We start from the raw sequence: 14,601 nt of genomic DNA on the forward strand, positions 1-14,601 counted from the left end.
CCCATTACTCATCGATTTGCTCGAGTGGGCACCAGTACCGTGTCCATTGTGAGACTTGTTACTGTTTTTGGAGTATGGAATATGCCCCGGGTAGCTTCCCAGGCTTTGCCATGTGGGTGGGATACTCTTGGTAGCTTGCCAGGCTGTCTGAGAAGGAAGAAGGAATTGAACCTGGCTCAGCCTCATGCAAGGCAAACGCCCTACCTGTTGCGCTGTCAGTCCAGCTGTACTCAAGGCTTATTGCTGAGAGTTTTGTGCTCAAAGGCGATGCCTGTGCCTTGCTATATTCTGCTCTGGAGCTTTAATTCTTCTCCGGTGGGCTGTTATGTGTCTTGGAAATACCTGTCCCCAACTTCCTTGCCTATGCTTGTTGCCATCTGAAACGTATAATTATTGCCTTATTGTCTTTGGGCGAGTGTATCATCTGGAGTAAGATGTTATTTTCATTCCAATTCTCATTTCACCGAATGAGTTTGTATTTTGTCCCACTTCAAATAGCTGCTGTGCTATTTTATATGTTCTTTGAGATACCTGGGCTCTGCACACACCCCCCTGCCTTAAGTTGCTGGTGTCACTGAAATGATCCATGTGGTTAGGGTTGACAACTTTTATTAGAGACTTAAGAAGATAGCACCCTTCAATAAGCCCTTCAGGTTTATTGCTGCTGTATCTTTGGTGACATCAGCGTCTGCCTCTTCCCCTCCCTAGATCACACATGAGTGAGGTTTCTCTGTCTCACAGTGTTTTCAGTGTTTCAATACAGATTTAACATCTTTGCTGTTCCTCCTTATACGTAGATCTATCCATTGTAATAATTCATTCAATAAAGGTTTCTGGGACCCTACTGATATTCAAAAGGGATGTGGTATTCATAACTCTTCATTCCTTATTATTTGCTGTGTGGTATTTTTTATTGATCATTGTATTAGCTTTTGATTTATTGTGGCGAAATACACAGCATACATTTTCTTTTGGAAGGCTATTTTTTAAGTGTTTAGGAGAAAACAGCCATCCAGCACCTTCTCATTTTACAAACTTGAAAATAGTACCTTCTTTTCAATATAGTTACTAAGGAAACCTCCCCCTGCACCACTATATCTCCTAACTTCAGTAATCATCTTTTTCCTTTCTAATATTATAAACCATAAAAGTGTAATGAGACACACCTGCCCTTTTTTTGTGATGAACTTATTTCACTTAGCTGAGGTTTCTCTGGGTTCAATCAAGTGACAGCAAGTGACAAAATTATCACTCTTAAAAAAATCTGAATTTTATTTTACTTCATAGATACTATAACAGTCTAGTATTGCTCTCAAGTATTTGTATTTTCAATTTCATAAGATACTTCCAATAGGTCTAATTGATATTTTAATCTACCTTTCCCTACTTCATATGTCTGTTTTATATTCTAACTTGTATATGACAGTGTTTAAAAAGTCCAAATTATTATTTCGAAGCTAGATTAAATATCAAATACCACAATTTCTCCTGTTACTTGATTCTATGAAAGCATTTGTAACAAAATCTTATAAATGATCTGTTTTGTAATAAAATATGATTATGGAAATGAATAATTATAGAAAATCATAATTGTCAACCACTTAATTGCATAAGATAATCTCATATATTAATTAGTGGACATAATTCTCTTTCCTCAATGGCCCTGCGATTCAATGACATAAAAAAAAACCTCTTTTCCCTTTTTCCCTTTAGAGTAATATGGTTATTATATCACAAGACATTGGGGATTTCTATTGACATAAGCCTGATGACTTTGTAATATCTGTGTTTCTGGAATATCACTGAATGCAAATTAGTTTGAAGGTGCAAGGCCAAAGTAAAGATGGGATTAGTTTCTGGTTTGGAAATGATCTGGAAAACTTGTTATTAATGTAAAATAAATCTGAGGGGCTAGGAGTGTTAAATGATTTTTTTTTTCAATTTAATTTGGTTTGGAGTCTACATCCAGTGATGCTCAGTATTTACTCCCAGTTTCTGTACTGAGAACATCCTTCATGCACAGTGGCAGATAAGTACAAGGAGACTATGTGGTATCAGGAACACTATCATATCGAGTGTTGTCTTGCCAATTAAGCTCCCTGACCTACACCAGTATTAAGTAGATTTGAATTGATATGCAGATTTGGATTCTATTGGTTTTAATGCATGTATCTCTGTCACTTGTCACTTACATGACAAAGTAGGGGCTCTACTTTCCTTATACTTAAGTTGTATTTTCTGAAAAATGGATTATTTTTCTTTTTATTCCTTAGAAAGAAAACTGAGGCATATAAAATCTATTTGCTGCTATAATATCCTGCAGGTAAAGGCATAGCTGGGATGTTTACTGATCTCCAAATTTAGGCCCCATTTCATTATACTGAAGTCATCATCAAGGACATATTTGGGCATTAAGTTCTCTTCATTTCCGTTGCCCCTTGCTTTCATATCATTTGCTTGCCATAAATACTCATAAATATTCAGCTACAGAATGTTCTTGGTATTTCTCATGACAGAATATCTCCACATCTTTCTAAGAAAGAAATGCCCACTCAGACTTTGTGGTGCAAGACAAGCAACAATTTTACTAAATTATTGTTGATTTAGCAATCCTTTATTGAGAAAAATGACAAAGAATTTCAAGAGTAGGAGATGTTCAAAGGATCGGTAAGTTGCCCACAGTAAATTGAGACAATTTCAAGTCAGATGCCCTTGCAATACACACGAGCAACTATTCTGGGAAATTCTAGCCTAGGGCACCATTAGGGCACCCTCAAAAGGCCTGCTAATATCTGTCACTGAGTTCTGCAGAAAAGCTGTGTCCTGTTCTGAGATTTTCATTCCTCAGTGCTGTGTCCCTACACTGAAGACAAGACATTAACAGCTGCAGAATGTCCTTCTGATTCTCAATGAAACTAAAACCTCTTTATACCTTCCTGGCAGTGAATCTAATGCATCTTTTTAGCATTTGCTGTTTATACTTCAGTGCTAAGAAAAATGTCTTCTTTACCAAGCAGTGTTATGCACTCCCATAGCTCATTTAATTATAAAACAGTATAATATAGCATAATGAAATATGCACATTTGCATATATGACTCAACTACAATAGTCACTAGTTGGTCTTGCCTTATATTTCATAGAATAGAAAAGTAATAACAATGAATTTAAAAGTCTCACATTCTTGAAGACATTTGAACATCTTTGCTCATTAATCTGGTCTTCAACATTTATAGTTGGGATAGTATCATAAAATCTTACAAAGGTTTATACACTTCAGTTTTCAATTTTCCTAATTACTTAAAACTTAATTATTGAAATTAATGGGCTGATGAGGTCAGGATTGCTAAACTACAGGGGTAGTTGAGTTTTGACAGTCTGTGCATTAAAATTAATGACATCTAATCAAATGGCAGTGGACTTTCAGAACCACAGCTTAACGTGGGAAACTTTCAGTTACCTTTCCGCAGTTTAGCTTCCAGTATTTCATACTGATGGAACTTTAGGTTTCCAGGGAGCTCAGGGCCTTTATCAGATTCTGATACTCTGTACTGATACAGTATTATTATTTTTTCTTGGACAGGATTCTAGAATGGTGCTTAGATAAGTGATTTTTTTGGTTATTACATTTAAATCAAATAAAACTCATATATAAATTTGTTTTTGGCAAAGGACAAATTTTATTACAATTTCAGTTATGTTCTAATGATCTCAATATAAGGTAATGGGAAACATGGTAGATTAAGTTGACTTATTCAATTTCTTTTGGAGTGGAGGCAGGGTGATCATACCCAGTGATGCTCAGGGGTTACTCCCGGCTCTGCATTTGGGGAATTACACCTGGCAGTGCTCGGGGGACTGTACAGAATGTCGGGGATAAAATCCAGGTTGGTTGAGTTGAGGCAAATGACCTCCCTGCTGTACTATCACTCCCGCCTATGACTTCTTCAATTCCAAAGGAACAAAGACAAGCTCCCCAGGATAGAATGATAGGTATGTCAATGGATGATGAGGAGGAGGAGATTGTATGATTATAGTCATCACTTCTGATATCTTCATTTCCTTTTCAGTTCCGTCAAGCATCTTGTCCTCACCAGCAATATGGAAACACAGATTGGCACACCCTTGATTTAGAGATATTCTTCACAGCTGCTCAGATTCACATTTAACATGGGTGGAGTTATTTTTCTGTTCAATAAATTCAAATTATATTCTGGTATGTAGGTTTGCATGTGTGGAAAATTAACGAACTCCCGTATTTACATGTCAAGTACATCATAGAGTTAATCCGTACAGAACGAGCTGCTGACTGTACGACATGCAGCTCTGGTGGTGGTGACAGCGTGCCCCCTTGTCTTGGGGGATGCATCTGCAACTTGAAATGAGATAGAACTAGTGGTTCCTTTCCTGCTCCACCATCTGCAAAAGGGGCACCAAAGCTAAAGAATAACTCCCCCCAAAAGTCTCACTTTACATTTAGTACTACACTATCAAGCATGCAGAATACAGGAGGGACACTGCAATGTTGAGAAAACGAAAATCATTCTCATTGCCAGAACTTTCCTGTTTCAGTGCATCTCATGCTCCGAGAAAAATTTACAAGTTTTTCCCCAGGAATAGGAAAAGACACTTTTTTTTTTCATTATCTCGGTCCTGTGATCTCTGGCCCTGAGTTTCCTTCTTTGGAGCTTTCTTGGATTCCTCCCGCGAGTTAACCTCATCCCAATCATCTTTGCTCAGTCACTCAAATATTACTCAACCATTTCCTACTATATCTCTCGCTGAAAAATAAGTTCTTAAATATGTGATACATGATGAAAGTGGAGAAATCGTGCAATGCTTTCTGCTCAGCCTGCATCTATTTTGAACGAAATAAATGGCTTTTTGCACCCTGGTGTCCACCCAGACCTTCGCAGTCAGGAGAGGAGAGTTTGCTTCTGCCGGAACAAAGGCCAGAATCAATGTAGAGGCTGGAGCCGAGCAGTTGGGCGGAGTTGCCGCCCTCCCCTGGGGTGGAGCACCTCCCCCGTTCTCACTACATCTGGCAGCACAGATGGCAGGAAAATTAATAGGAGGGAAGAAGCATTGACCTCATGTGGATATAAACAAGTCCTGAGACTACACAGGCAGGCAAATCCGATAATAGCCTTAAAAGAGACCTTGAAAGTTCACTGAGTTCAGATCCCCGCTGCTGATAGCGCTGTGCTTGAGGAAGTCTGATGTCCTGCGTGAGCATCCCGGGGTGATGGGCATCGAGGTGTCAAGGAGGTGACAGAGGACAGCCATGCAGGGCGTCTCTCTAGGTTAGGGCGGAAGTGGGAGCTGCTCGTCTGCTTTATCTTCCCATAATAGGAAATGAAAAGAATGACTACTTAAGTTCTTCCCATCACACATGCTCAATCCCCCAGAGATGAAGAGCTTAGAAACAGATGTTCAAGTTTAAACACATTTTGGAGGTTCAACTAAACTAGCTTGTTAAAAAAAAAAACAATGGTGGCAATTGACATTAATCATTAAATGAGCATCTCTTGATTACAGAATCATTGATCTGAAAGTGATCCGGATTTTGCACACGTTTTCTGCGACAGCTCAAGACGGGCCGTTCACACACGGCGGCTGATAAGCGGGTTCTGAAGACACTCAGCCCTTCACTATCTTATACTAAAGGGAAAGGCCTTGATCCAATGGCCACTGAGGTTTTAAAGACAGATTGATTTCCTCATTAAGAGAGCAAACAGATATCATGTGGTCTTTCTGACCTTCTACTTCCCTTGGACAGGGCTGTGGTGCTCTAATGCAACCATGGAAACAGAGCAAGCTAGCTACCAGTTGTTACATTGTTCAGCCATTTTCACAGAACTTTAACTTTGAATGGGAAAAGAATTAGCTTTCCTTTTAAAAACAGAAATCATTAATTTTATTTGAAAATGTCGTTAAGAGATGCAAATGCTGTTATTTGCATGATATTGACAGCACTTTGAAACCCTAAAGTATGTACTGACCCATGCCATATTTGATATGCCCAAAACAGTAACAACCAGTCTCACAATGGAGATGTTACTGGTGCCCACTCGAGCAAATCGATGAGCAATGGGATAACAGTGATACAGCGATATGCTCACCTGGGTTCAGGGTTCAATCACTGGCACTCCGTATGCTCTCTTCAGCCTAGCTAGGTGGGTTCTGAGACAACAGCCAAGAGTAGACCCAGAGCACGAGTGGGTGTCACTTCCCAAAACAAAAAATATATATATTATATAGAGTATTAAACCAACTCTAAACTGATTTAAAAAGTCATCCTCTGAAATTAACTTTCGTGGAGGTAACTCAGGGCTAGAACTCCTCTTTGCCTGCTGAAGCCCCAGGCTTATTTCCCACACAGTGCTACTCTAAGTATATTGTTAAATGTGCAAATGTTTTTTTTTCCACAGTGAAATCTAAGAGGTATAATTTTATGAGGTGCGTTAGAAACTATTCTTAGTGGGTAAGAATGTGACTGGTGATGGGGGCAGGTGTTGAGTTAGAGTACCCTTTATATTTTACCAAGTGACATTACCCAAAGTTGCAGTTACTTATGGTCTGATACTCAGTGTGCTGGTATGTCATCTGAAAGCATGTCCCAATACAGACACTTGGGACACTCAGCTCTGGGGATGCCCACATCCCGGCTCTGAGTGTGTCATACTCCTTCATCAGACTCCAGCCTGGGTTTGCCCATTACCTTTTCTAGAACAAAATCTTGTTCCGTAAAAACTTTTGGGGCATTTCTTTTCTACTCTTTTACTGTGTGTGTGTGTATCTGTCTGTCTTCATCTGTCTCCCTGTCTGTCTGTCTCTCTTTCTCTTTTTCTCTGTCTCTCTAGCTCTCTCACCTTATCCCCACACACAAATTCTTTTTATAATTAACACCATCAGGGACTGGAGAGAGTGCACTGGGGAAGGCACTTACATGCAGCCAACCTGGATTCTATCTCTGGCATGCCACATGGTCCCTAGAGCACTGCCAGGTGTGATCCCTGAGCACAGAGCCAGGAACTGCAGAGCTACCCATGAGCACAGCCAAGTATGAGCCCAAACAAGCGAAGAAAAACCAAAGAATCATCATCATCCCCAACAAAGCTATTTCACTTCACTTTAACAGAAAAAAAAGCATCGATACTTGGTCTAATTCCAAAAGTTACTCCATCTCCTTATTGCTCTTAATGTGGAATTCACCAGCTCTCAGTCAATCCTGATATTTTGGACCACATTTTCAGTAGCATAGGGAACCAAACACTCCAAGGATGGCCACTAATAATGTCGCTATCCTTCCACTTCATTAATTGAGAGAACAAGTGCCTGGGAAAAAATGTGTCCATGGAGGGGCAATGGAGCATACCTATATATGCTCAGTGTCCCTTCCCTGCTCAGTACTTCGAGGGACTCCCAGCCGGGCTCAGGAGACCATGTGGTAGTGGGGACCAAGCCCAGGTCCCCTGCATTCAAAGCATAAACTCAACCCATTGAAATATCTCTCTGTCCACGCCCCTTGTTGTGACCTTCAGGCCACATTTGTATCCAATATACAACCTCTGCTTGTTATAGGCAATATTCTACTTACTACTTAATTCAATAATCTGATTTATTGGGCACACTTTATATTTCTGTAAATTAATTTGTACATACAAGCAGTCTAATTGCCCTTACTTCATTGGGTCAATTCTTTAGACCTATTGTCTATTATCCAGGTTCTCTTGCATAAAAAATAATATTTAAACGCATGATAATTCTATAAGTAAGGGAAAGGAGAATGCAACATGTATAGAAAAATACTTATGATATAAAGATCAAATTTTCATTTTTTAAATTTTCATATAAAGAAAGAAGTGTTTTCTTTGCTCATCAGTATTCTCTGCATTTGTCTGTAGCTTTAATCAAACATACACACACACGCACACACAGTAAGCTCACACGGACAAGCGTGTGCTGGGCCAGGCAGGGGGACGGTTTCCATGGATCGGGATAGGCTAGGCAGCAGGTGCCTGTCTCACTATTATCCCATCTCTCTTCGGGAAAGAGCAATCAAATGGTAGCTGTTGGTATTTGTGTAATAAAAACTCCAGATGTTGACAATGTTTTCCCATGGCCATTGATATATAATGATTTGCACACAGCTGCTAAAAAACCATCAAGCCCAACCACTTCATGATTGTCACTGGAAATAATTCATTATTCTTTGTGTGTTTTATGTGCCACCCTTATGGTATGACTCATATTTTTCGCGTGTTAAATTGAGCTAGCTAAATAAGATTCATTCTCTCATATTTTGTAAAGAGCACTGTCATATATTAATAGGGACATTCCGAAGCTGTGGAAGAGTGTCATTATTTTGAGGCTATAGTAAACCTCAGCAGTGAGCTGTGTATCTTGATATAGAGTACCTCGGTGCACGTTTGTTGAATACATGCGTGCACAGACACACATGCAGATACACACACACATACATTTTAACATATATGTACATATTTGCATATGCATAAAATATATAAATATAATGTATAATATACATGTATATGTGTGTGTCTACTTGTGGTCAAAATTGGGCTACAGGAAAGGGGAGAAAACACCAAGCTTGCTAATTTCATTTTCATAAGTGGCAACTCAAAATAGGACTTTCAGTAATTATAATGTTTCTGAAGATTTAAAAATATTTCTCTATATTTTTATTTGTTTAATGTGCTAAATGTCAAAAAGGACAACATCACAAGTGTGTCCCATATCCACAGGAATCTTTCCCCAGTGGTTTCTGAGTTGCTTCTGGATTGTTCCATGACCTACCCCCAGAGAACAGGAGCCACCCAGAGTGAAATGTTAAAAATGACAGAGAATAAGAACACCCCACACTCCCCTCAGCTATTTCAGGAATTGTGAAGTGAAGTTTTTGCAGAAGAGGCAATAATCTTTGAGAGTATTTTAGGTGTGTGCTATGAGCTGACACGGGCAATATCTCCTACAGGCTATGGCCCAGAGGAGACAACTAGGCCAGTGTGTTTGTGTTTGTGTGTGTGTGTGTGTGTGGTGTGTTGATTGCAGAGTGCCTGCATGTTTGTGTGTGTTCGTGTGTTTCGTGTTGGGTACCGAGTGTGTGATGTGTTGAGTGCAGAATGTGTGTGCATGTGCTGGGTGCAGAGTGTGTGTTTGTGTGTGGGAGCTGTGGGGGGCACTTGTGACCTTTTCTCCTCCAAGGCAGACACTTTAAAGATTCTTTTTCCTCAGTTTTAAGCAAGTTTAGTCTTTCTCTGCCCTCCTCCTCAAGGTCCCTCATTTAATTATAGTGACAGTCTAGTGACAATCGCTATGCAAAGCTATCTAGAAATCACCCTTAGGGTGTATTGTGTTGAAAAACCACCTCAGTTCCTGCGTGATTGAGGGCTTCTGTGTCCCCTCTGTGAGGGTAACAAATTGAGGCCTAACTGTACTTGTTTATTGATTTGCAGTTCTGGATGTCAGCCTGTGTGTGAAGTGTGGGCCCCAGAGAGCACGAGGGTTAGAAACAGCTTCCAGAAGCCCTGGCTGCCTTGAGATGATGTCACTTACCAACTATACTCCCTCCAGCACCGACTGAGCACTGAGCCGAAAGAAGAAGCCCTGAGCACCTCCATGTGTGGCTTATAAAACAAGCAAAAATCTGAAATGTATTTGCAGGGCACATATCTCCCTGGCATCAGGCTGGGATTCTCCTGGAGATTTTCTTGTCTTTCCCAGTGTCTCAAAGGCTGACTCCTTTTCTGTCTCATGTGGATCTCTGCCGTGACACTGGGGTCATTTGGATGATACAGGACAATCTCCTCTGAGAATGCCCTTAATCAAGTTACCTTAGAAAAGTGCCACTTGCTATGGAAAGGTACCAGATCCCAAATCCCAGGGACAGTAGCACCCAGGGTGGCACCAGCAGAAACGACTTCTCTCTCCCACAGCTCTGAAACAACTTCAATCTGCCCATACAAATCAATACAGAAGAACCTATCGCGGCTGTAATCTTAGATTTCCTTGTAAGATATTGAAAATTTAAGCAATAAACAAAACTTTGATTTGTGACAGACTGTTCTTTGAGATTTATAATTCAATGCTACTGGGCCTATGTAATGTTATAAAGAGCATGCAAGATTTAAGGTAGCTATTTTGGGCCAGTTGAACTCTACTAATTACTACTAATTGACTGATTATAATATGGAGATTAGATTTTAATGTATTCAATTTAACATAAGCTGATTTGTAGTAAAGAATACGTAACAGAACAGACATGATTGACATGTTTTTGAGGAGGTCTCTCTATGTTCCCCTCGTGTCTGTGTATTAATGTCATTTTGACTTGATAGTAGAAGATGACAAAATGGGAAAATGAAACCAAAGAATAGAGTGAAGGTAGGGCAGAGAGATGGTACAGGATTGAGTCTGTGTGTTACCTGGGGCAAACCGTCGTTTAATCTTCAGCATTACAGGTGGTTCCCAAACACTGTCCCAACCAGAGCTGACGGCTTGAGAAGAGAGAAAAAATTAGCCCCCAAGCTCTGCTACCATGGCAGAAAACCATCCCTATACAAAAAGTATGCTGATCTGAGCCATGACTGCTTAAGCACTCTAGTATTTTAGATCGTGACAGGTGGGGACAAGATCTGCAGGAGACAAGCGTGATAAACTCACCAGGACAGTTCTGGAAGTTACCACATCTACAATGTGAGTCGTAGAGTAAATATGGCCATGAGGTGAGGTGGGGTGCTAACCCAGGCAGAGAGGGGCTGGGGGAGCATCTCTGCTATAAAAAGGAAAGTGAAATGATGCCGAATCTGCTACCAGCTCAGCCTGAAACTCAGGGAGTCAACAGAAATTGTGAAGTTCTTGCAGGTCTGTCCTAAGCCGATGAACGAGCCTCTCCACGTGGCCAGTCTCCAGTGGTATCCCCAGGGTCCAGTGTGGCCCTCTGGAGATCTTTCCACACAGCAAATCTCTGAGCAACATTTTGCTTTTCTGTGACTTAACAAAAACCCATAATGTGAAGATAGAAAGTGATAAATACGCAAATATGTCTTTTTTTTTTCCCACAAAAGTGACCTCCATAAGGTGCCGAAATAATCCCAGGGCACCAACCATGCTCCATGTAGAAGAAAAATCTCTCAGATTTCACATCTGTCTCTACATTTTGCCTGTTTTTCTTCACCTGATCATCCAGTCACACCTCAGCTCGTAGGTAAGAGTTTTGCAATCAGGATGGCGTACAAGGATGACTTTTAGTCACTTTCCTGGGATTCTTCTGCATCTCTCAATGTGCCTGAAATCCATCTTTCTTCTTCTACATGTTTTCTTCAGCACGGTGACTCACGCTGCTTTGAATTTTCTATTCCTACTCTATTGTTCGTTTCTATTATGATTCTCTTCACTGGCTTGCTACCTTCTTCTATCCAAACATATCTGAGGAGTTAAAATTCAACACAGATGTCACACTCTTTTACACCAAATAGTTTCCAAGTGGACAGAATATCCCTTCATCCCCGCCCCAACTGACTTGTTTCTCCAAGTCACCCCCTCCTAGCAGTCAGGATATCAGACCCCATGCCCACTGCCCACTGAATTCTTGGGTAGAGATTGCCCCCATGAATATTTTCCAGATCTCCCCTGCCTTGGCTCCTACCACATCTATCATCTGAGTCTAAGCCGCTCTCATTTTTCTAGTCCATCACTTTCTAATTATTCTGCTGTCATCTCTCTCCAAAACCCTCCTCTCCCCCTGCATCGGATGGATGTTCAAGACACAAATATGGTCTTCAAGTTGCTTCATGATCTCAGCTCTGAGAGAAACTCTAAAATTAGTTATTGTCTCTGCCTCCAGACTTCTAATCCCTCTAGCTTACTATTCTTTCCATTTCCCCAATACCACAAAATTCCTTTTCTCTGTAAGCCTGTGGACTTCCTTTTCTCTGCCAGGAACTTCCTTCTTGCCACCCACTTTTCCAAATGTATCTTTCCAGCCCTGCAGACAATGTTAGCATATCCTGATTCTGACACGGCGCCCTTCCTCGGTATACATCTCAACTTACATTGCATGATTATTTCATGGCCAGGATCCAGTTTTCCACTGCTCCATCCAAGCACTAACACATTCCTTGCACACACTGACTTCATCAAAAATATGTTTAATACATGAATATCTTGATGGATGCATGATATGAATGACAATTGTCTATTGATGGAAGCTGAAGATGGTAAATGCAGAGAGAGCTAGACAAAAAGATTCCAAACTAACTTCTTCATTTTGTGGGTTCTTTCCATATTGAAATCTCTAAGATCAGGACATTGTATAACATTTCCCCAAAAAATCTTTGAAAAGTAATCCATATATTTTAAAGAAATGCATTGAAACCTGTTTAAAAAATTAACTCACAGATAAAACTAAAATTGAAATTTCTGAAAAAATAAAAGTATAAAACATTAGAAAAAAGAGAATAAAGGAGCAAGCATATATTTAGACATTTAAATATTTATAAAAATTGGAAATATAAATATGAAACTATTAAACTAAGATAATAAAACTAGATGTTTCATGTTAGAAAAACATAATGCAAGAAAGAATAAGTCAATCAAACATACAAAGAAAATATTCACCCCAGCTATATTAAAGAATGTAAATAGCAATATTGAATATAAATAGGTTAAAACCATCACAATGTGACTAAAACTTTATAGGGACATAAAACAAATAGAAATACAGGTAAATAAATTTCAAACATGGGAATATGGTTACACAAGCTAAAATTTAAAAGGAAGCACCATAAATCACTATAGAGTATATTGCAACAATAAAGAAAGAACAAGCAGATTTATTTTTGTAATGAAAAATATGGATTCTTAATAAAGAAGAGAATGCCACCAAAAGCAGACAAATGAAAACTCAGTTCTCAGAGGTAAACTCGCTTCCCAGAGCCCAAAGGGCAGCAGAGGTCAGCAGCCGCCTAGTGAGGGACAACGCAGGAAGGAACTGCGCCTTTCACCTCACACACACTTCAGCTCACATCTGGCAATTCAAACTCTGGCCTCCAGCTGTGGCCTGCAGGTTTACAGGTGAGCCAGCCAAGGCGGAGTATTGAAGCTCTGCAGAGTCACTGTGCCTGGAGTAAGTTCCTTTTGAGTACTCAAGTCATCGGACAACTTGAAACCTGAGTCTGTACTTGGAAAATGCTTTTCCAATAAGTGCTCTCTGCTGATGATTCTAACCCATCAATCACTGACCTAAAACAAAAGTGAGGTGCACATCTGCGTGTTTCATATGTACATATGAAACACAAGCAAAATATTTGACATCCAGAAAATAACTTTTGCAATTCAATCCTTTTGGATCAGCAGTTCTCTTGGGTGAAATGCTGGAAGGAGGTAAGAAGGAATGGGGAAGGCTAATTTCAGCCTCTACAGGCAAAATATTATTCAAACAATGCAGTCATTAATTGTATTCTCTCAAACATATTTTGCAATCATCCACCTTCTTAGTATGTGACAGGCATTGCCAAGAGACAGGGGAGGGGTTATGCATGTTCTCACTTCAGCTGGCTTGTCGTTTCTCACAGCAGGCTTGCGCTAATAGTCTTTGGCATACGACAGGACAGATCTCCTTGTCAGGAAGTTATGCCTCATGCCTCGGATGTGGATCGCAGGAAGACTGATGCTGATGTAAGGTTCTGCTGTGCCTCGCTAGGAAGGATGTTTACTATGAAGGCTGAAGCATGACACAGCTCTCCCAGGCAGCAGAGAGTTCTGGAGAGAAGAGAACATCTTAGACCTTCACATAACCAGAAACACTTGCGGGCTTGTCAAAGAGCACCATTTGGGGCCCCAACCTCTCCATTTCAGATCCGGTCAGGTCGGAGACACAAAGCCAAGATTTGTGTCTTTCTTTCTTTCTTTCTTTCTTTCTTTCTTTCTTTCTTTCTTTCTTTCTTTCTTTCTTTCTTTCTTTCTTTCTTTCTTTCTTTCTTTCTTTCTTTCTTTCTTTCTTTCTTTCTTTCTTTCTTTCTTTCTCTTTCTTTCTCTTTCTTTCTCTCTTTCTCTTTCTTTCTCTCTCTTTCTTTCTCTCTCTCTCTTTCTTTCTTTCTTTCTTTCTTTCTTTCTTTCTTTCTTTCTTTCTTTCTTTCTTTCTTTCTTTCTTTCTTTCTTTCTTTCTTTCTTTCTTTCTTTCTTTCCCTTCCTTCCTTCCTTCCTTCCTTCCTTCCTTCCTTCCTTCCTTCCTTCCTTCCTTCCTTCCTTCCTTCCTTCCTTCCTTCTTTCTTCTTTCTTTCTTTCTTTCTTTCTTTCTTTCTTTCTTTCTTTCTTTCTTTCTTTCTTTCTTTCTTTCTTTCTTTCTTTCTTTCTTTCTTTCTTTCCTTCCTCTCCTTCCTTCCTTCCTTCCTTCCTTTCTTTCTCTTCTTTCTTTCTTTCTTTCTTTCTTTCTTTCTTTCTTTCTTTCTTTCTTTCTTTCTTTCTTTCTTTCTCTCTCTTTTTTCTTTCTGCCTTTCTTTCTCTTTCTTTCTCTCTCTCTTTCTTTCTTTCTTTCTTTCTTTCTTTCTTTCTTTCTTTCTTTCTTTCTTTCTTTCTTTCTT

The sequence above is a fragment of the Sorex araneus genome, chromosome 1 (genome assembly GCF_027595985.1).
Source record: "Sorex araneus isolate mSorAra2 chromosome 1, mSorAra2.pri, whole genome shotgun sequence".
In the NCBI taxonomy this organism is placed as follows: domain Eukaryota; kingdom Metazoa; phylum Chordata; class Mammalia; order Eulipotyphla; family Soricidae; genus Sorex; species Sorex araneus.